At 43.0% G+C, this 20779-nt stretch overlaps 1 long non-coding RNA gene across 1 annotated transcript in view; it reads right to left on the reverse strand.

The window, feature by feature from the left end:
• Positions 1–19855: 19855 nt before the first annotated feature.
• LOC116080922 overlaps positions 19856–20779 on the reverse strand; it is a 25061-nt gene continuing 24137 nt past the window's right edge. Inside the window, exon 2 of the long non-coding RNA XR_004114674.1 lies at positions 19856–20041. This is a non-coding gene — a long non-coding RNA (uncharacterized LOC116080922). The remainder of the gene's footprint in view (positions 20042–20779) is intronic.

Here is a 20779-nt window from a genome sequence, read left to right on the forward strand (position 1 = left end):
TCTTTCAGTGTGTGTTAGAGCTGACTGTAGGTTTCTGAGACCTAGCCTGAGGGCCATTAATATTTCTGTTATATTAGTATCTGCTACATTTCAGAGTAAAACTATGAGTAGAATAAGAGTCAAAACATTTGTGTTCGAGTCCTGGTCTTGACAGTATGTATTGGGGCTGTGGGCAAGTCTCAGTCTTAGGAGAGTCAGGCTCCCCTGTATGTGAAATGTACATTTTGAAGTAAAATGGTGCTGTTTCATGTACAGTTAGTTCTCACTCCTCGTGGAAGCCATGCTCTGTACAGTTGTGAGAGTAACGTTTGTAATTACTGAAACTTTGCTCTCCAGGGGAACCCAGGGTTAGGTTCCTGCAAGCCTTAGGTCACACAGCTTCTCCATTCTATTAGTACATGCTTTGTTTGTGTTTTGGTTTAGACCTAGTATTTAGGTCTAATGAAGCGCTGATTCATTAACATCAAACTCACAGCGAACAGCTTTGTAGCTCGGGCTTGAATGGCACCTCTCCGATACACATTTCCTCTGCAAGGCACACCACGCCTTCCTGACTCACGCCTCCTCAACACTGTGGAGGAGCTATTTTGAATAGTGGAATCACCAACAAAGGCACTGAAGTGCGAGGAACACGGTACTAAATAGACTGCCAAAAGGCATTGGTATTGGAGCCGAACCATAGAGATGGAATACGCCCAAATGTGCACAAACCCTGTCCTCACTGTGTCTGTGAAGGACCCTGGAGCTCCGCGAGTTTGGATCCAGGGCACAAATTTTAGTAAATAGGAGAATATGCAAATATCGAATCTGTGAATGACAGGACAGGCTGCACTTGAGAGATCTCTTGAGAATTGATTGCAAACAATCTCCAGTTCCTCCGTCTTTTATGCACCTCTAAACCCATCCTTAGCTGAAGGCAATGGTATGGGCCTATAATTGATGCTACTTGGGGGGACCTAGGCAGAATCTCAGGGCCTACTTGGGATTACAAAATAAACTCAAGGCTGGGCAACTGTCTCAAAATAAAAAAAATAAAAGGTAGAAGATGTGTTGGGGCTGTAACTTAGTGGCAGGTCACTTGCCTATGAAGAGATGGACATGCCGTCTTGAGCACGGATGGTACATGTGTGTGTGTTGGTGCCTGCTTCCCACACTTTCTTGCTGTAGCTCTGGATGCATGCTCATTTCCTAGCTGATTCTGTTGTCTTCAAACACCAGCTGCGGTTCTTGCCTCTGTTCAATGCAGATGCTGAATCTGCTGCTGAACTGTCCTTGTCAAGCTTGTCATTTTGTCAAGGGAGGCCAAGAAGCAGGTGTTACAGTCAGTGCATGGAGGACACCAGAATCTGGGTATTGAGGTATCTGAAACTATCGCTGGAAAATTTGGCATTAGCTGTACCATGGTCAGCCAGCTTTGTACTGTAATCTCACCTGGTGAAGGGGGTAAAGGAGCCCTGTGGAGCTGCTCTTGTGTAGATGCTAATCCACTAGCTAGGTGTCTACATCCCTGCCCAGTCGCTCTCCACTAGCTAGGTGTCTACATCCCTGCCCAGTCGCTCTCCACTAGCTAGGTGTCTGCATCCCTGCCCAGTCGCCCTCCACTAGCTAGGTGTCTACATCCCTGCCCAGTCGCCCTCCACTAGCTAGGGGTCTGCATCCCTGCCCAGTCGCTCTCCACTAGCTAGGTGTCTACATCCCTGCCCAGTCGCCCTCCACTAGCTAGGGGTCTGCATCCCTGCCCAGTCGCCCTCCACTAGCTAGGGGTCTGCATCCCTGCCCAGTCGCCCTCCACTAGCTAGGGGTCTACATCCCTGCCCAGTCGCTCTCCACTAGCTAGGTGTCTGCATTCCTGCCCAGTCACCCTTCCAGAGGGTCCCTATCCAGTACAAAATTTTAGTGGTCAGGATTTCAATCTATAAATGTAGTAGAGTACTGAGATCCGCATCTGTGAAAAAACCCTTCCAACTATCTATGTCTTTGCTTCAGTAGGAGAGGACTTACTTTGAAAAGATTATTTGCAAATGATTTTGTGTGTTTATGTCCATGAGCCTCTGGGTGCATGGTCATGTACCATGTGAATGGGAGCCAGAGGATAATGTCAGTGGTCCTCCTACCCCTTCACCTTGCCTGCTGTGCTGCTACTGTTGTTATTGTTGTTATTATTATTGCTGTTGGCATTTTGTCTAGGCCCCATCCCACAGTTGCCTGGCAACAACCAGGTGTTTCTGGCTCTTTATAAAAGAGGCCGCTTGCCCCCCTCCTCTGTTTCTTGCTCTTGCCCTTTCTACCCCACCTCATGTGCTCATGGCTAGTGTGTCTACTACTCTATTCTCTCTCTCTCTCTCTCTCTCTCTCTCTCTCTCTCTCTCTGTCTCTCTCTCTCTCTTCTCTCTGCCTTTCTCTGTCTCTACTCCCTCAACTCCCCTCTCCATTTCCTAAATAAACTCTGTTCTATGCTATACAGTCATATGGCTGGTCCCTCAGGTGGAAGGGATGCCTCAGCATGGGTCCACAGAGGCACCCCCTTCCCCTACACCATACTGTGCCTCCTACAAACATATCCCTGGGTTCTCTCCTTTTTATAAAACATTAGTATTAGTATTAGTATTAGTATTAGTATTAGTATTAGTATTAGTATTTAGAAATGGAGTCTGTGACTAAACCTTGAGTTCACTCATTGGCTAGATTAGTTGGCTAGTGAGTTTTAGGAATCCATCTGTTCTCCTTCCCCATTACAGAGACATTTTATGTGGGTGCTGGGGATTTAAACTCAGGTCTTCATGATTTTACAGTAAATCCTTTCCCATTGAAACATCTCCTTGGTCCCAAGAATAATTTTTAAAAGTGTTCCTTAGTTATGGAACAAACAGAAGAAATATTGTTGCTTGTGTTTCCTTGTTTTCTGGTTTTTCTATTTAAGACTTGTTTCTTTTGTTTTTCTTACTAGTCAGTCTTGTCATTTATCAGAGTTTGAGAGAAATTTTATGGTTTTTTTTTTCCAGTTTTTTTTTTAATTAAACATTTTGGGAATATTTATCCCTAAGGTATGGTTTCCAGTCTGGACTTATTCTTTGGTTGAACTAAACCCTTCAGAATGTTCATGAAGGACTGTTCAAAATAACACTTGAAATCTGAACCAACCCCATTATGTTTGAGAATGTGGATCCAGCTTTCAGCCCTGGTCACTTCAGGTCCAGGCTGGATTTCCTGGACATGGAGGATCCAGTAAGTCCCATGAATTGGTCTTCTGAGTAACTGTCAGGCTGTCTAGATGTCCCTGTGGGTATCCGCTCCCATCTTGGTCATGTTTGGCCCTCCCGCTTTGCCTTTATGCTATGCTATCCTCTCTGTGGTGCTGGGGTCCATTTCCATGTTTGTCTCAGCTTCACCCCAGTTCATCTCTGGCTCTTCCTGTCCTCCTCTTCTTCTTCTTCTTCTTCTTCTTCTTCTTCTTCTTCTTCTTCTTCTTCTTCTTCTTCTTCTTCTTCTTCTTCTTCTTCTTCTTCTTCTTCTTCCTCTTCTTCTTCTTCTTCTTCTTCTTCTTCTTCTTCTTCTTCTTCTTCTTCTTCTTTCTTCCTTTTAACTACAGGAAATGACTGTCCTCCACCTCCAGATGTCTCTGGCAGTGCCATCTGACTCCAGAAGAGAGGAGTGGAAAGATTGTGCTGCTGAGACAGGAGCCTGATGTAGCTGTCTCCTGAGAGGCTCTGACAACACCCAAATAATACAGAAGTAGATGCTCAGAGCCATCCATTGGACTGTGCACAGGGCCCCCAATGGAGGAGTTAGATAAAGGACCGAAGGAGCTGAAGGGTTTGCAGCCCCTTAGGGCGAACAACAATATAAACTAACTAGTACCCTTAGAGCTCTCAGAGACTAAACCACCAACCAAAGAGTACGCATGGTAGGACTCATGGCTCCAGCTGCATATGTAGCAGAGGATGGCCTAGTTGGTCATCAATGGGAGGAGAGGCCCTTGGTCCTGTGAAAGTTCTATGTTCCAGTGTAAGGGAATGCCAGGACCAGGAAGCAGGAGAGGGTGGGTTGGTGAGCAGGGAGGCGGGGAGGGAATAGGGTTTTTTTGTTTTTTTTTTCAGAGGAGAAACCTGGAAAGGGGATATCATTTGAAATGTAAATAAAGAAAATATCTAATTAAAAAAACAATTATAACAACAACAACAACAACAACAACAACAACAAAGAATGTGGTGCTGAGAGCCCACAGATGAAGGCTCCTATGCTTGCTGCTCATCATCTCACAGGCTCTGTTTTCCTGTGCCTGATACCCCCATCTTCGAGATGAAAGCACTTGCTAGATTGCTCCAGGCTTTTCCAGAACCTGAGTGCTATGAGTCTTTGGAAGAAAGTGAGACGATATACCAGGTTTATCTGCAGATGGATAAACTGCCTCTGCCAGGCTCTAGGCCCACAGAAAATCTGCTATATACCTGCTATGTTGAGAAAAGTTTAAGATGCTCATGTCCCAAGGCTGTCGACAAAAAGAAAGGCCAAAGCAAGGACAGCATACAAGAGATGAGGACCCCTTAAAAGTAATATCGGATTTATTCACCATCACCTTCTGGAGGAAAGTCTCCCAGGGTATCAGGAAAAGTCTCCCTCTCTTGTTTGTAATGTTTAATGTTGGTTCAAAGACTCAAAAAGGAAACACAAGCAACCAAATGCCCATGAACCAGGAAAGAGAATGTTTTTTGATGTGGGGGCATTTATAATTTGAAATGAACTGAGAACTGCAGATACAGCTCAGCAGTTAAGGGTGTTTGTTGCTCTTCCAAAGGACCAGAGTTCAATTCCCAACACCCATGTCAGGTAGCTTGGAACTGCCTGTGATCCTATCCCCAAGGGATCTGATACCTTGCTCTGGCCTCTGTCACATTCACATGCATTGACAAAGAAACATATACATATTACATACAAAATAAATTAAACAAACCATGTTTGGTGATAGTCTAACAGTCCTGCTGAAAATGACTGTGGGAGCAGTGGAAACGTGCTGACCGTGATGGCGCTGAGGATGGCAGTGACCATTGCAGTGATGAGGATAATGTTGAGGGTGAGGGTAACTGTGAGTGGTGGTGATAATGGAGATGATGGTGGTGGTGATAGTGATATCAATAACAATAGTCAGTACACACAGATAATACATTGTGAACAAAGTTTATGAATAGTCTATACATACTATCGTATTTGTACACTGTATTATACAAAGTCATTCCAATAAATAAGACCCATGGTATATAAGCCAAAAATGAAACACTCTAAGGGGCAGTGGTAACGCTAATAATCACAGCTTATAAGTCTTAATAATAATCATTAATAGTTAATATAATTAATAATGATGCTAAATATAGTATTAATGCTAATAATACAGTTTTACTTTATGTGTATCTTCTGTTTACACAGTTCCTCATCTATGATAGTCTTTACTTTGATTTGGGCAACAGCCTATGGGGATTGAAAAGGTGGATGTAGCTCGTGTTATAATGAAAAAGAGACTTGCAAAGGTGAAGCAACAGATCAACCAATACCTAAGAAGGAAATGGAAAAATTAACGCCAGGGGGATTGCATCCGGGCTTTGAGGGTGACTGTCTCATTACTGCACTGCATATAACACAAAGAAAACAGGTTGTTTTCTCTTGTGTAGCAAGTGCATTTATTTAATTACATGTCCTTTGGCTATGATAGAACTTTCCAGATACTTTAAATTGAAAGCTTGCTCAATTCTCGAGACTCCATGACCCTGGGCTCACTGTTTGTCTGTCTCAGTTGGACTCTGCCCTGCCTCTCCAAAGCTCGTTCCCTGGGTCGGTGGAGGCAGAGTTGATGCTCTCTGGTCCCCTACAATGGATGCACTTGCTGTTAGGTTTCTCTTTGAAAGTTGTGACCTTTGAAATGCTGGGTTTGCTTGGTTTCCGATGTGTGCTGCTGTGACTACAGTCACCCCTGTGCAAGGTGAAGACATAGGCAGCAGAGAGGAGTCCAAGTCTTGGGTCTCTTATCTCTCCACATTTATTTTCTTTCCTCCCCCAAGGTCAGTCAAGGGCTTGGACAAGAATAAAGATGATCTTAAGGCGCTTTCTTCAGTTTTCTACACTTACGAACTTTATGAACTCATTCTTTTAATCTTCCCTGCCATGTCTACCTCCTTGTCTCTGCTCAGTACCGCGTGCCCTTCTGAGGAGCTCTCTTCCTATTTCATCTTCTAGGTCATTCAGAAGGTTGTTAATCATTCAGAAGGAAGGGAGTTTTCTCTACCTGGAGAATGCTTTTTCCTGAACTCATTGAAAGTCTCTTTGATTTTCCCAAGAACTGAAAAAATAATATCTAGAGTAAGTGGGAAAATATTCTGTGTGAGTAACATATTTATAAGCTCTGGGTGTTATGTCAAAATCCCCACATTGTAGGGAGGCCCACTGGCTGCTTCCCGTATTGACAGAGAGAGAGATGCTGCCTGGATAGTGTTTTCAACTTTGCTGGAAGAAAAAGCTTCTGTCTCTTAAGAGAATGCCTCAGAGTTTTCAGTTGCTGACATTCAGGTTAGTGTCAAGTATTTCTCTCTGTTAATGTGATGGGGTGAGAACCTCATTTAAAGTCAGAATCTTCCCAGGGTGGATTTCAGCTGGGATTGTATTTGACTAGGCCTGGAATGAGTTTTCCCAGGTGGGTAGCAGACATGGTTACTATCGGAACCCTGCTGGTTTACGTAGATCTAGTGCAAGTCCTCCCATTTGCAACCCTACTGGGGTTTGGGGGGTGGGGATTTGGAAGGGGCAGGGGGTAGATGGGGCCAGCTAAAGTGCTAAAGAATTAGTGCTCCACAGAAGCAGAGCTCCCCATGTATGGTTGGGATGTGGCCTCCTCCCCGCCTCAGTGGGCAGATTCTGATGTGCTCTCTGGCTCCCAGACCTGCTCAGAGATGAAACCACCGGCTCCCAAGGTAGTAATTGGCTTGATGACGCACTGGCTTGCTTCCTTTCCTTTCCTGTGTCACTTCCCATCCTCCCACTGCTGCTTCCTAGGAATATCTCCCAAGAAACCTATCTGCAGTTTAATTCTTGTCTTGGGGCTATTTCTGGAGAAACTCAAATGGAAATACCAGGTAACAGCAAAACTAAAGGGGTCAGCCCAGCCCATGGGGCCGGGAGGACCCCGGTTCATTTCCTCAGGCTCCAGCACGTGAGTCCTGTTTTCAGAGCCATGGTAAGGACTTACAACAGTGAGACCTTTCCCCCCTCCCAGTGGTCAGCCATAAATAGCCATAAATAGCCCCTCAGTCTTCTCCCTGTAAGTAACCCTAATTAAACTAATTGTTTCACCATAAAACAAAAGACAAAAACAAAGACAAAGTAGAAGGGGGACTGTGAATGAGGGGCCAGTGGGGGAAGGAAGGGACAAAAGAGGGTAATGACGTTGATGTTGATTATGATCAAAACACATTCTATGCATGTATGAAAATACAATGAAGCCTGTCACTGTATATAATTAATATACTAATTGCCTTAGTCTGGTTTCCTTTGCTGTGACAAAAATCTACCCATAAAAGCAACAGAGAAGAGAAAGTGTTTATTTGACTCCTGGTTTCAGCCTTTGAGTGTAGGAAAGCAAAGGCAGGAAGAATTGGAAGCAGCTAGTAACAGTATATCCTCAGTCAAGAGCAAAGAGCAGTGAATCAATGCATACATGCTTGCTAGTGCTCAGCTCTACCTGCCTAGGGAATGGTACCACCCACAATAGATGAGTCTTTCCATTTCAATTAATGTAATCACAGTAATGTCTCTAGGCCAACCTAGGTGAGATTCCTCATTGAGACTCCCTTCCCAGATGATTCTAGATTGTGTCAAGTTGAAAGTTAAAACCATTGCAATGATTAAAGCAAACAAAACAAAACTTTAAAAAGTCATGGCAAGGTTGAAGCCCCTCTAAGAATCAGAGTCAGACTTCAGACAACAAAAGGGGGGAAAACTGTAAATGCCAAGTCAAAGACCAGAGATTTCATCAGACATTTTGCTACATCAAATAGAAAGAGGTGCCTTGGCAGGAAGTTTTACCTACATCTCTTTTGCTAAGATTATGGTATGCCTACTCCTGTCCCAGTGGTCATGTGGAACTAATAGTTCCAGCTGAGATAATCCTGCTGCCAAACAAACTGGGCTGCTAATAGCAAAGATAATAGTAATAGTAATAATAGTAATAATAATAATAATAATAAAAGTAATAATAATAATACATTATGTAGTCAACCTCAGGGTAAGCCACTGCCTTCAAATGTGCTAGTACACTTGGCTGTTCATGGGTTTGTTTGGTCCATGCTGCTCAACATCTGTCCTGCAATCAACAAATCATGTGGAACTCACTGGAAATGGAGGATGTCAAGCTAACCACAGACCTGCTGAATTAGATTCTACTTTCCAGCAAGATCCTCTCACCAGGTGATCTGTGCAGACAATTCAGTTGCAGAGGCATTGTCTTCCATCATGCTTCTTAATATCAGAATGAGCAAGGAATCACCCTGATTCCTAGTACCCTTCCATGGTCCTCTAGAGCATTGTCAGTGCTAAATTTCTGCTGAGTGGTCAAGTAGGTCACATTAGCTCAGGGTTCCTTCCTAGTCTCCCAGGATCAAAGTGACACTGGTCTTCTCCCCTGATGGCATTTGCATCTCTCCTTTCTGTGTCACTCACAGGCAGCTTTGAATGCCCTTGTTCTCTTGAAGCTCAGAAGACTCACCCTTACTCCATCCTCTAAGAGTGCTTTAGGGTTACTTGAGCTGAGTTAAACTTTACAGACATCTCTACCTTTCTTCCTTCTTGGCTCCCTAAAATAAAGTCATTACCACAACCTATGAGGTTTTTTTTTGTTTGTTTGTTTTGTTTTTTTTGTTTTGTTTTTTTGTTTAAAATGGTTTTCAACATTTGAAAAAGAAGAGAAGGGTAGTTTAGGAATGTAAATGTTTGCAGGCAGCAAGCCTCCCTCTGAAAATACAGAAATGCATTGTGTGCCCACATCAGAAGCATGCTGCTGGGCTTTATGTGCGAAGGGCCAGGACCCTTGGCCACTGTCTTCCTTTCCCGTCTCCTTCTTAGCTCTTACAGCCCTTAAATGTGTTTTTATTGAAGTCCACATGGGTGAGAGAGAAGCATCCATGGGCTGCTTGTTGCCTCCATCAGTAGCTGGTAGAGTTAGAAGAGATTAAAAAGAAAACTGGAGAAAAATAAAGCCAGTGCATGACAATGATCTTGTAGTATTTGACCTAAAACAAGCCCATCAAAGAGCCTATTTATACAAAAAAAAAAAATCCGAGAGATCTTAAAATAGCCCAATAATTTTATTATGCTCTCTTTGACAAGAAGGTTCAAGGTGTTCCGTTTAAGGGGTGCAAGTTCAAAGGCAGCATATAACAAATGAAATGTTCTTAGAAATGTGCATTAGCACAAGGGTATTAAAAAATTAATGCTGAATTTTAGTCAGTAGAAAACTATAGGTTCAAAAATATAGGCCACTGGTAATCACAACAACACCATAGGTTAACCAAATAATTGATAATAATAAAGCTAAATAAATAATAGCTTGTAGTTTTAGAAGGCAAAAGGACAGCACCTAAGATTTTCCCCAGCTCACAGTAGCTGCAATAAGTTTGTTCTAGTTAGAGATCCTCTGAAGGAACTAGAAAGATGGCTCAGCGGTTAAGAGTAGTAGGTACTCTGTTTCCAGCACCTACATGTTGGCTCATAACTGTCTGTAAGTCAGGTCCTCCACAGATACCAGGTGTACATGTGGTGTACAGACATACATGCATACACATATAATGATGATGGTGATAGTGGTGGTGATGATGGTGATGGTGGTGGTGGTGGTGGTGGTGATGATCTGAAAGAATTCTGTGAAGTGATGTGTGCATTCCAGAACATCACTCATCCTAACACTGAAGGCCTAGTGACAGGATGGTGTTCCTTTGTTCCCAGTTGCCATTGTCCAGATGTGTCAAGTTTCATGTGCACAGTAGGACTATAGAAGGCACAGAGGGTGACCTGACTTTCCCGTGGATGCTAAATGAGGCTCCTTTCCCAACTCTATCCATGAGTTATTTTTAGTGTAAGAACACCACAGTTTAAGAAGGTGAGTAGCTCAGGTTTGAGTTGTAACTGTTACCTGGGAAACTGAAGTTGCCTTTTGGGCTTCTTAGTCTCATTAATAAAAGAGTTTAGGAAGGACTCAGAAGGAAGTCAGAGGACAGTTTTATTAGATTTTTTTGAAAAAAAAACATATATATATATATATATATGTGTGTGTGTGTGTGTGTGTGTGTGTGTGTGTGTGTGTGTGTGTGTGTGTATGTGTGTGTGAGGGGCGGGGGCTAGGTAAAACTCCCGGCAGCCGCCAGTAGGAGAGTACAAGACAGAGTCATGTTTTTTTAAGTTAGGTGTGGAATAGAAATAGATAGCTCATTAAGAAAAGAAAAGGCACTCCTGAGTATGGAAGTAGGCTAGCAAGCCAGGAAAAAGCCCCCGGAGCATTGTGCCATGCTGTCGGGGATCTGTTGTATAGCCCGCCCTTTCTCAGCCATTTATATCTTGCAGGCTTTGTTTCATCCATGCCTTGTTTGCTAAATGATGCCAGGATAAAGAAGGACTCAAACCTCTGCAAACTGGCTGCCCTGGCATATTAATCTCGATGTAGCTTTTCTCAGTTCCCCCTTTCCTATCAACTGGACACAGAATTTCACCTCTCTTCCAACACAGATCCTACTTTTTGCTTAAGTTTGCCATTGTTAAATAAGGTGTGTAGCTCACTTCAGAGGTGTAGCCAAAAGCCTAACTCCATGGAGGGATGCTGGGGTTTCCCGTAAGAGAAGGAGGCCTCTTGCTTTCTCTAGGCTTTGAAAATCCTGGCTGTAGAGGCAACAGAGACAGACTGGAGAAACACTCAGCTTTCCTCAAAGGGGCCTCCTATATTGTGTCAAGCTGCTAGAGGCAGCCACCAAACTCACCGAACGGGATCCCTCAGCTCGACACCAGTGCACTTGCTACTCTGCAAGCTCACCTTGATGTGATGTGACTGACAGGCAAGGAACTGCAATAGTGCTGAAGGTTCATTAGCTGATTGATCCTTACAGGCCCTGGTGGGCAGGGCAGTGGGACAGTTTCCAAGAGACCATTCCTTAGTGGCCGCTTCTCTCTTTGGCATAAAGGGCAATTTTCAAGCAGTTCAGTGATTTTTTTTCCTTTACTCCACCCTTGACTCCACTGCAGGAGGCTGCGTGCAGGTCTCCTGTGTTCCCAGCCTGGCTCAGTAGTGAACAGTGGACAATGTGCAAACAGGCTCACTCCTTGGCAACCATACTCCGTGGGCTTGTGGGAACGACCTGCTCATGTGGTTAGGTATGTGGGTCAGGGAAGATGAAGTAGAAACAGGGAAGAGATGAGACAAGGACAACTCGCTGTCTCACAGGAGGAGGAACCAGTGAGCAGCGCTGGGGAAGCTGACGCCATCTTGGTTCCTGTTGGCCTTCATGTTGACATGTTGGCAGTTGGGTGTAGTCACTCATGGCTTCCCAAGTTCTGCTGGACTGGAGGCAGACTTGCCGGTGGTAAGGGAGTCCAGAGCTATCATAGCACCACACTTCTTGGGTGGAAAGATCTTGTCTTTAGGCTTTCAGGTCCTATCCCAGGAGAGCCTGGTTAGGCCAAGAAGTTTCCAAGGTCTCCTCTGAATTCTAGGCTTAACAAGTACATATTATCTACTTACTTCAGAATATCTTCTACAGTATACACAGGGTCAATTAGTGCTATCCCACAGTCACAAAAATGCACCTTCAAAGATTCCACGCAGAGGAGGTTTAGTACTGTTTGTTCCCGTAGGTGTTTGTATCAGCACATTTAAGTAGTCCCAGGGACAGCCTGGTGACTAAAGAGTTGTTCAGCCCGGTCTTTCCACCTGATCCTAAGCAATAAACCTTTGTCTTCCTTTTGAGATCTCTACAAGACCAGACAGGTGCAGGCTGTGGCATGAGAACTGATTGGGAGACATACCCAGCATGGAAGTATGAAACTTAGCAATGTGAGTGTTGTAGTTCCATTAAAAGGCATATTTATGGCATTTCTAGTGTCAGGCTCAGTGGTAAGTATCATGGTTATTTCCTTACTATTAAGATACTTGCTGGGGGGGGGCAACTTAAGGAAGACCGAGTTTATTTTAGTCCACAGTTCAAAGATGAAGTCCAGCATAGTGTATGAGCCAAGGCAGCAGAAACTTGAAGTAGCTGCTTGCATTATGTCCAGCCAAGTAGCAGAGACCAAGGAAGGCTTGCTAGTGCTCAACTCACTTTCTCCCTTTATACACAGTTCAGGATCTCCTGCTCATTATGGCCCCACCCATAATTTAGATGAGTCTTCCTATATTAATAAAAATAATCAAAATAATCCCCCTACTAGACCATTTCTCAGGAGATTATTGATTCTCTCAGCTTGACAATGTTGAGCATCACAATGAGGTAGTGGGATAAATCTCATAACATCAGAATCAAGAGTTCACAGTGCCCTCTCCATAATGCTTGGGAGATGCAAGCCAGTGAAGAGCTGAGGAAGAAGAGCTGGGCATTCTTTGTCCATCGACGGGTCCTTCAGCATCCATATGCTTTCCAGCCATTGCCCTGCATAAGAATCACTGGGTCTCTGGTGCTTGCTATTCTAAAGCTCAAAGCTAGCATCATGACTGCTCATGTGCTCACTGGGCAACCCTGTGGCAAGCTCTGGTGACCTTGGGGTCAGTGCTGATGCCATGTGTCAGGACTGAAAATGTCTGAAGTGTCTCTGTGCTCAGCTGTGCTCTGAGAGGCAGAACCAGGCATGGGCTCAGGGGCTCAGGGAGAAAGAATTCAGACATAGAGGCAATGAGGACACAGGCTAGGGTTTGAAGGCCTTTACAGATATCCCTCCACTCCCAAGATATTTTTGAAAACTAGTCAGACCCCATAGCCTTCTGTTGAAATTTATGTCCTTAAAAAACTCCTTTAAAGAAAAATGTTTTTGAAAACCCAGTGTTGCTGCTGACCACCTGTTTGTTAGCAACAATCTCATGCCTTCTATTTGAAATGTCTGTTTGTCCTGCCTGACAAGGTCAGGACCAGGCATAAATACTGATTGGGAGAACTAACCTGTTGATGGAAGCCCAGAGCTTAGAAACGTAAGATGTAGTTTAACTAAAAGGCATATATCCCAAGGCAATTTGTTAGGTTCAACAACAGGGTTCTGAGACCCCTGTCACAAAATTGAAACAACACAAGACTTTACAATCCCAGTCCCCTCACTAGGATCTTTTTAGGAGGAGCTGGCCAAATAAATGTGATAAGACATAGGAAGAAGGTATAGAAATCAGAGAGAACATGATTACATTTTGCTGGTGATACAGTTGTGCACTTGGGAAATCCAAGACGATCCACGGTAAAACAGTTACAAGCAATGAGTGTTTCCAAAAGTGAAATGGTAAGAAATTAATATAGGAAAATCGATAGCCACTCTGATATATAATGTGAATAACCACTTATAAAATAAAATGTATTTGACAGGAAAAATATCATTTACAGTAGCAAATGAAATAATATAAGCTTTATAAGAAATACTCAAGGTCTATATGAATAAGTTATTAAATGTTACTTGAGAACATTGTGGGGAGGGGGAAATGCTTCCTGTGTTCCTAGGCAGAAAGGCTCAGTGCTGCAGAGGACCGAGCTCTGTGTACATTTTAAGTGATCTTAAGAAATACTTTGAGCTAGTTGAGTCGCTTCTGAAATTCACATGGCAGAATTAAAGGAGCGGGAACATGTAGGGGAACTCTGACAAGGCTGATTGGCTGTGAGGAGGAACAGCCTCACATCTACTCTAAAGGACTCTCGTTACCCAAAGTGTGAGGCTGGGGAGGGACAGGCAGATGGATTTGTGTCATTGAGTAGGGGAATCCACAGAGGTCCAAATATGCAAAACCTATGTTAAAAGAAATGTGGTGTTTCTTTTTGTTGTTGTTGTTTTGTTTTTTATTAGATATTTATTTTTATTTACATGTCATATGATTTCTCCTTTTCCAGTTTCCCCTCCAGAAAACAAACAAACAAACAAACAAACACAACAAAAACAAACCCCTGTTGCCTTCCCCCTCCCCATGCTTGTCACCCCACCCTCTCCCACTTTCTGGCCCTGGCATTCCCCTACACTGGGGCACAGAACCTTCACAGGGCCAAGGGCCTCTCCTCCCATTGATGATCGATTTTGCAATCCTCTACTATACACATGCTGCCAGAACAATCAGACCCCTCCATGTGCAGTCCTTGGTTGGTGGTTGAGTCCCTGGGAGCTCTGAGGGTACTAGTTAGTTCATATTGTTGTTCATCCTAAGGGGCTGCAAACCCCTCAGCTCCATAGGACCTTTCTCTAACTCCTTCATTGGGGACCCTGTACTCAGTTCAATGGATGGCTGTGAGCCTCTACATCTGTGTTAGTCAGGTACTGTCAGAGCCTCTCAGGAGATAGCTATATTAGGCTAGATTGTCTTTCCTTCAGTCTCTGCTCTATAGTTAGTCTCTGCAACTCCTTCCATGGGTATTTTGTTCCCCCTTTTAAGAAGGAATTAAATGTCCACATTTTGGTCTTCCTTCTTCCTGAGTTTCTTGTGGTTTGTGGGTTCTTCCTGTATTCCAAACTTCTGGACTAATAACCACTTATCAGAGAGTGCATACCATGTGTATTCTTTTGTGATTGGGTTACCTCACTCAGGATGATATTCTCCAGATCCATCCGAAATGTGGTGTTTCTTATCAGTAGAGATGGTTTGTGAATTTGTGTGTTCAGGGTGTGTGTGTCTGGGGGACAGAAGTAAGCTGCTTCCTCTCACTGGCCACCTGTTTTAGGGACAGGGCCTCTCTCTTTTTTTTTTACATGGGCCCTCTTTCTTTTTGTGGGAGCTTGCTGTTTGGACTACACTGTACACTGGCTAACAAATGACTCTGAGGTCTCCTCTTGTCCCTCATCCTTCTGGTGTTAGAGACACATGTGGCTGTGCCTGATGTTACCTGGGAATTTAAACCCAGGTCCTCGTGCTTGCAAAGCACGTACTTGACTCACTGAGCCATTTCCTTGTCTCCCCAGGAAATCTATTGTTTTATTCAATATAGTTGTATTGTGACAGAGAGCTCCATGTATGAACACAATTTTTAAAAATAAAGTTGAGGCCAGTCTGGTGGGGCATGCATATAGTCTCGGCTGCTCAGGATGTTGGAGAAGGAGGAATCAAGTTCAAGGTCAGCCTGAACAACCTTGCTAAAATAGCAAGATATTGCCTCAAGTTTCAAAATTAAAATTGCATTATAGTTTAGTTCTTTAGCAAAAGTTCCAGTGGATTAAAAATACAAAGAAATAAAAATCCATGAAAATGCTAGAAGAAAATATAGGATAAAATTTAAAGTGTCTTATGTCCATATGCAATATATGTGTCATCTATCTATTTATCTATCTATCTCCCAGAGTCCTCAAAAGAAATTGCTGTTTATTTCAGTTACAAAAACTTTTGCATGGTAAGATAAAATAACCAATGTAAAGAGAAAAATGTACCAATTTCCTTAATATATAAAGATCTCCTAGTAATCAAGCAAAGATAAAGAAATCAGTGCACAAACTGGAACTTTCCAGAAAAGATGACACAATAGACTTTTTCAGAGCAGCAAACCACTCAATCTACCATAGGCGAGGAGAGGAATTGGAAGTCCAGTGGGGTTAGGACTATCAGACTTCAGAGATCACACAGTGTGGTGGTGAAGGTATGGGGAGGCGACTTCTCCCAATGACAAACATGTAGTGGTGTATAATAGTGATGACAGCGAAGTGTCAAAAACCAAACCAAAACAACAACCACCACAACAACATAAAAGCCTACATTGTCAATAGTGCTGGTTGGATACAGCTAGAACAACCATAAATTGAGATGAAATGCAGTCACTTAGAGACACTCAGGATGCTTTGTGAGTGCTGAGATTAAGCAGTCACAAACTTATGTTGTCATATTTAGAAAGTGACAGATATGTGCAGCATACTGTGTGAGTTCGCATATGTGTGTGTGTGTGTGTGTGTGTGTGTGTGTGAAGGCCTCTACCAACAAATGTCAAACATTGAAGCCTCAAGAACTCTCGTACTCTTTAAAGTTATCAAGATGCAAAGATTATTTTAGAAAGGCCTAGAAAAAAACTTAAAAATACATGAACATGCATCCCACTGTCGGGTTGATGATTCCAGCATATAGTTTGTGGCTTCTGAAAAACTCCCCTGTGTGTCTTAGGGAGAATAAATATAGAGTAGGTGAATGGCATATTGGTATTATTGTGAAAATAATTTTGATCCTTGTGGATTCCCTAAAAGGGTCACAAGGACCCAGGCCCCAGGCATCTGTGGTCCACACTTTGTGGACTGCCAGCCTAGACTTCTGTGGTTATCCTTGCATAGCAGAGTTCTGCATGAGTATTTCTGAGTGGGCAAAAATTATCACCTTAGAGAAAACAAACTTGGAGGACTAGAGAACCCTGCTGGGGGGGAAGATGTACTTTCCACTATGGAACCTTTGGTAGCATTTCAAGTCTATGCCCACGACTGTACTCTTAAAAAAAAAAAATAAACTCAGGGTTTCTACAAAAAAAAAAGTGAATTGAAATGCAAACAGAGATTTGTGGCTGATAGATTAATCTGAGTCATGGACAAAGACTGATGTCCATGGATATTTGTTGAAGCATTATACATAACAGCTAAGATTTGCAAACAACCCACATGCTCCAGAATAGAGATTGGTTAAACAAATGATAGCGCATCTATATGTTGTAATTCTGTGGAGTCATTAAAAATCATAAATCCTTAGAATGTTCTGGGATATGGGAAAATGTTCACAATATAATGTTAAGTTTAAAAAATAGCACACGACATAGCTTTGCATGAGCCAAATTATACCAATTTAAAACAATACTGGAAGGATATATGGCAAAAATTTAAGTCATTAGTTTTGGGTGGTGAGTGTGTGGGTTATTTATGTTGCTCTTTAAATATATTTATGAATTTTCCAAATTCCTTGCAGTTAATATCTATCACTTTTATATAATCGGAGAACAAATTCTATGAAATATAAAGTTGAAAAGGCTTCTTCCCAGGGCTCTTTCTTCCCATGAGCTTCTTCGGGGAGTACTAATGGACAGTGGCTCTATCTCTGGGGTACCCTCTCTTTGGCTGTAGCCTGTAGCGATGGACACTAGCTTGGTGGATTTTGGAGCTCGGTGGATTGGCCTGCAGTGACTGGCTCGGAATAAAGGAAGCAGAGGAACAGAGGGGATGAGAGTGAGTACAGTCAGATCAGTTACTGTGGAACAAATCCACCAGAAGTGACGCTGTCTAACATAACAATAAACACTTGTTTGTTATCTGTCAGTCACCTGAGTCAAGCAGCTGATCTAGCTAGATAGGTCTAGCTCAGGGACTCTTCTGGAGCTACGGACATCTGAAGGCTTGACCACAGCAGTAAGATCCAGCTTGTAGGGCTCTTAGTCACTGAATGACAGCAGGAGTTCTTGCCACTGGGCTACGCAGGCCTATTGGAGAGCTTCTTGTGTATCTTTTTTTTTTTTTTAAGATGTATTTATTTATTTAATGTATATGAGTACACACTGTAGCTGTACAGATAGTTGTGGAACTTCATCTTGTTTTTTGGGAATTGACTTTTTAGGACCTCTGCTCTCTCTGGTCAACCCCACTTGCTCCAGTTGGCTCCACTCGCTCAGGCAAAGATTTTTTTTTTTTTTATATTTATTATAAATAAGTACACTGTAGCTGTCTTCAGATGCACCAGAAGAGGGCGTCAGATCTCGTTATGGGTGATTGTGAGCCACCATGTGGTTGCTGGGATTTGAACTCAGGACCTTCGGAAGAGCAGTTGGTGTTCTTACCCACTGAGCCATCTCACCAGCCCCCTTCTTGTGTATCTTAACAGACACTAGGTGGCTTCTTCAGAACAAATGATCCAAGACACACTTTAAGGCCAACTTCAGAAACTGTATTTCTGCCTGTGGTTTCGGTGATTCTGGTTAGCCTTAGTTAGTATGGGAAGTCGAGACAGTGTTGCAAACAAGGGGGTGTGCTGTTAACAAAGCTGGTTAACTAACAGACATTAGCTTTTCAAACAATGGGTAAGGCTGCCAAATTTGCTAGTGTCTCTCTGGCCAGGCATTCTGGATTCGTGAAAGGTTTGAGATTTTGCTTTGTGTGTTTGAGATTGGCTGACAGGGCCATTCTGGGATTGCTAAGCCACTGGGAGACACCATACAGGGTTTGGAACTTGGAAAGAGTAAGGCTGAAATTCCTGAAATAGAATTGTTCTCTTGCTTTCAGGACTATCTCCTATATTAAAACCGGTATTGTTACCCTACATCCTGAGTGCCTCATGCCAACCTTGCTTTAACTTTATTTTCTATATAGCTTAGAAATATCTATGCAATATAAACACTGTAGCATTCAAACTAATTCTCCTTAATGCTTCCTATGTGCTTCTTTATACACAGAAATCCTATCAGGCTATATCCGGATGGGTGGCCTCTGTAAAGATATTTACTATGGACATAGGTTTCCTAGGGCTAGGAAAACCCACATGATCTGAAAGCAGGGTACACTGAATCTCTGCCATTACTGAATGGACAAGATCATCCCTGAGAACGGACAAGACCATCTACATTGAGAATGATTGAGGAGGACTAGTGACAGAGAAAGGGTTAGCTTACCTTGGTTTGATTTGCGAAGGGTCTTTAAAACCCATCCCATGTTTGCTTAGAAAGTGAGGTTGTTCATTAAGAGGTCACAGGTCTGATGGAAAGTATCAGTTCTCAAGACAGGGAGCATGCTGGCATGCTACTGCTTAAATGAGTCAAGTCTAAGCCCTCACCATCTGTGTTTCCCAATTCAAAGATGGGAGAAAGACTCCAACTAGTCACTCTAGACTGAGTTGGATCCTGTTGTGAGCCCCTGTTCTAACCAACCATGATGGTAGCACAGTAACCAGGGATTCCTGCCACCAGCTATGAACACAGTTAGAAAAAAGAAAAGCAAGAAAGGAGAAGCATTTCATGCATATTTTTAAGAGTGAGGACCAGGATTCTTTGTGTTTAGAGCACAGGATCAATTAAGGAAACCAGTCAATGCACAATAGGTCTCAGGAAGAATTATGCTTGAGGTGGGGGTGGGGCCTCATAAAAAAAGGTAAGATATTTTCTTTTGAGGAATTTAGGAGCCAGAACTGAGATGTGTTTGCCATACAAGCATGGAGACCAGTATTAGGTACCCAGAACCCACAGAAAAGCTATGTTTAAAAGACATGTACTGGAAATGTTGGGACAGACAGATTTCTGGAGCTAGCAGCCCAGCTACAGGCTCAATGAGAGACCCTGTCTCAAAAACTAAACTGTAGTATGATCAAGGAGGTCAGTCACCATCAGCCTCTGCCTCCACACATGTGCATTTGCCTATGTGGACTCATACCCGACACAAGGAAATTTAGAAGTAAGGTATGTTGTGATCACAGAGGCAAGGCAAAATAGGGTCTGCTTAGGGTCTGCTCATCATATTAGAAGTTGAACTCACAGAGTTAGAAAGGGTTAGTAAGACAGCCAGTTGATAATGAACATCTAATTTCAATTTTTCCAGAGTAGAACCAAAATTGGTTTCTAAAGCTAATCTGGTATTAGTCAAAAGCTGTCAATCATCCAGGGTCTGGGAAAGAAAGCCAGGCAGGCACAGCAGGGATGTTGAATGATGGATCAGAGCAGGCTGGGTAGTAGGAACTTTATTTGATCGTTAGGACGGCTAGAGCAGGTCCATTGGATTTAGTCTATTGCTTGGAGATTAACTTGCTTACGGTCTGCTGATCCATCATGGAGTCACAAGCAAGCTTCAGGGCTCCCGAGCCTTCTTGCTGACACTGAAAGTCCTAAGCTGGGGCCCTCACCTTTCTTGTCTGGAAATCAGAGAGAGGTAAATAGAAGGATGCTGTGTATTGGTTTGGGGCTCTTTGAAAGACTCTCAAGAAGGTTACGTTGATAACCAAATTACCCCCAAAGGTTTCTCTTTCATCTTCCTCAACCAAAACAGATGTTTTAAGAAGGCAAGAGCACATTAGGATAGGAGAAAGTGATAAAGCCAGCGCTCGGGAGTTACAATAATAGCTTGTGCCCTTCTCCCCTAATGTGTTGGGCTTCTGAGAACACAGGGATTATTGTGAGAGGTAGAGTGAATGCTGTTTGCTTTTATCTCCTTGTTTCTCTCTCTTCTGTAGATGTATGGTTGTTTGTAGTTTCTAGGAGAGTGCTATTCCTCTGGTATTTGGAAAAGGCTTTCTCTTTGCTTGTGTCATCTCTTATGTGCTACCTTGGGACAGACGAGATACCACGGTGACGTGTGCAAGATGGCAAGCATATTTGAGAAGCAGCACTTTCCAATGGTGGTTGGGCTCTTCAGATTGGCTCTGGATTCACAGTGAATTAATTAAGGGCATTTTTTTCCCTCTGGATGACTCTGGCCTATGGACCTTTTTTATTCTATATTAGTCCTCTTCATACAACTTTCAAGTCTTACCCTTCTAAGGGGGTCAGTAAGGATATTTGATAGCTAGCTATTTCTGACTCTACACAGTACTGGCTGCTTCATATAGGTTAGGGTTGTGTGTGTGTGTGTGTATGTGTGTGTGTGTGTGTGT

Source organism: Mastomys coucha, unplaced genomic scaffold, assembly GCF_008632895.1.
Source record: "Mastomys coucha isolate ucsf_1 unplaced genomic scaffold, UCSF_Mcou_1 pScaffold6, whole genome shotgun sequence".
Lineage (NCBI taxonomy): Eukaryota > Metazoa > Chordata > Mammalia > Rodentia > Muridae > Mastomys > Mastomys coucha.